This window comes from Procambarus clarkii, chromosome 41, assembly GCF_040958095.1.
Source record: "Procambarus clarkii isolate CNS0578487 chromosome 41, FALCON_Pclarkii_2.0, whole genome shotgun sequence".
In the NCBI taxonomy this organism is placed as follows: domain Eukaryota; kingdom Metazoa; phylum Arthropoda; class Malacostraca; order Decapoda; family Cambaridae; genus Procambarus; species Procambarus clarkii.
The window spans coordinates 21893956-21896798 of record NC_091190.1 but is presented as its reverse complement, the minus strand read 5'-3'; positions in this window follow the sequence as shown (position 1 = coordinate 21896798).

The window sequence follows — 2843 nt, the reverse complement described above, 5'->3', positions numbered from 1 at the left end:
GCAAATTCAACTTCAATAATAAACGGATAAACTGGGAGCAAATAAACCAGGACTTCACAGAAATAAACTGGGAAGAACAGCTAGGAAATGCAAACCTGAACCAGTGCCTGGAAAAAATAAGCTCAGTAGCACTAGAAATATGTTCAAACCGCATACCCCTAAGAAAAAAGAGAAAGAGATGCAGATTGGAACGGGAACGTCGTTCCCTATATAGGCGAAGAAAACGAATCGCGGAACAACTTGAGAGTCGCACCCTATCTCAAGAACGGAGAAGAAGGTTAGGTAGAGAAATAGAAACAATTGAACTCAAGCTACAAGAATCATACAAAACCCAGGAGAGGCAAAGAGAGCAAAAGGCCATCAGTGAAATAGAGAGAAATCCGAAATATTTTTTCTCCTATGCAAAATCAAGATCAAAAACCACATCTAGTATCGGGCCCCTGCGAAAGGGAGATGGAACTTTCACAGATGACAACAAAGAAATGAGCGAGTTACTGAGGAAGCAGTACGACTCTGTTTTCAGTGAGCCATTAAATGCACTAAAGATTGATAACCCAAATGAATTTTTCATGGATATGATACCAACATCAAATCACATATCAGACGTCGCCCTATCCCCACTAGATTTTGAAGAAGCCATAAACAGTATGCCTATGCACTCTGCACCAGGCCCGGATTCTTGGAACTCCATATTCATCAAGAACTGTAAAAAACCACTATCGCAGGCCCTTCACATTCTGTGGAGACAAAGTCTAGATACTGGCGTTATCCCTGACATACTAAAAACAGCAGAGATAGCACCACTCCATAAAGGAGGAAATAAGGCAGAGGCAAAAAATTACAGACCGATAGCACTAACATCGCACATCATAAAAATTTTTGAGAGAGTGCTAAGAAGTAAGATCACAAAATACATGGAATCACAGCATCTCCATAACCCCGGACAACATGGTTTCAGAACAGGGCGCTCTTGCCTGTCGCAGTTGCTGGACCACTATGATATGGCATTAGATGCTATGGAAGACAAACAAAACGCTGATGTAATTTACACAGATTTCGCAAAAGCTTTTGATAAATGTGACCATGGTGTTATTGCACATAAAATGCGTTCAAAAGGAATTACCGGGAAAATAGGCAGATGGATCTACAATTTCCTGACTGACAGAACCCAATGTGTAATAGTCAACAAAATAAAATCCAGCCCATCAACCGTGAAGAGCTCAGTCCCCCAGGGTACTGTGCTTGCTCCAGTACTTTTTCTCATCCTCATATCGGACATAGACCAGAACACAACCTATAGCACTGTATCATCCTTTGCAGATGACACTAGGATTTTCATGAGAGTTGGCAACATAGAGGACACGGCAAACCTCCAATCAGATGTAGATCAGGTCTTTCTATGGGCTACAGAAAATAATATGGTATTCAACGAGGATAAGTTTCAGCTCATGCGCTACGGAAAAATTGAAAATATAAAAACAGAAACCACGTACAAAACGCAGGCAAATCATAACATAGAACGAAAAGGCAATGTAAAGGACCTGGGTGTACTCATGTCGGAAGACCTTACCTTTAAAGAACACAATAAAGTAGCCGTCACAACTGCAAGAAAAATGACAGGTTGGATAACAAGAACTTTTCACACTAGAGATGCTATACCGATGATGATACTTTTCAAAACGCTTGTGCTATCTAGAGTGGAGTACTGCTGCACAATGACAGCCCCTTTCAAAGCTGGAGAAATTGCTGACCTAGAGAGCGTGCAGAGATCCTTTACTGCTAGAATCCACTCAGTAAAACATCTAAATTACTGGGACCGACTAAAGAGCCTAAATCTGTACTCCCTTGAGCGCAGGCGGGAGAGATACATAATAATTTACACGTGGAAAATAATTGAAGGGCTGGTCCCAAACCTGCACACAGAAATAACACCACATGAGACCAGAAGACATGGCAGGATGTGCAGAATACCCCCGTTGAAAAGCAGAGGTGCAACAGGTACTCTGAGAGAGAACTCTATCAACATCAGAGGCCCGAGACTGTTCAACACGCTTCCACTACACATAAGGGGCATAACTGGCAAACCCCTCACAGTGTTCAAGAGAGAACTGGATAAGCACCTCCAAAGGATACCTGATCAACCAGGCTGTGACTCATACGTCAGGCTGCGAGCAGCCGCGTCTAACAGCCTGGTTGATCAGTCCAGCAACCAGGAGGCCTGGTCGACGACCGGGCCGCGGGGACACTAAGCCCCGGAAGCACCTCAAGGTAGCTCAAGGTAGGTGGTGTGGGTGTTGGGTGGTGGTGTGGGTGTTTGGTGGTGGTGTGGGTGTTTAGTGGTGGTGTGGGTGTTTGGTGGTGGTGTGGGTGTTTGGTGGTGGTGTGGGTGTTGGGTGGTGGTGTGGGTGTTGGGTGGTGGTGTGGGTGTTGGGTGGTGGTGTGGGTGTTGGGTGATGGTGTGGGTGTTGGGTGGTGGTGTGTGTGTGTTGGGTGGTGGTGTGGGTGTTGGGTTGTGGTGTGGGTGTTTGGTGGTGGTGTGGGTGTTGGGTGGTGGTGTGGGTGTTGGGTGGTGGTGTGGGTGTTGGGTGGTGGTGTGGGTGTTGGGTGGTGGTGTGGGTGTTTGGTGGTGGTGTGGGTGTTTAGTGGTGGTGTGGGTGTTTGGTGGTGGTGTGGGTGTTGGGTGGTGGTGTGGGTGTTGGGTGGTGGTGTGGGTGTTGGGTGGTGGTGTGGGTGTTTAGTGGTGGTGTGGGTGTTTGGTGGTGGTGTGGGTGTTGGGTGGTGGTGTGGGTGTTGGGTGGTGGTGTGGGTGTTGGGTGGTGGTGTGGGTGTTTAGTGGTGGTGTG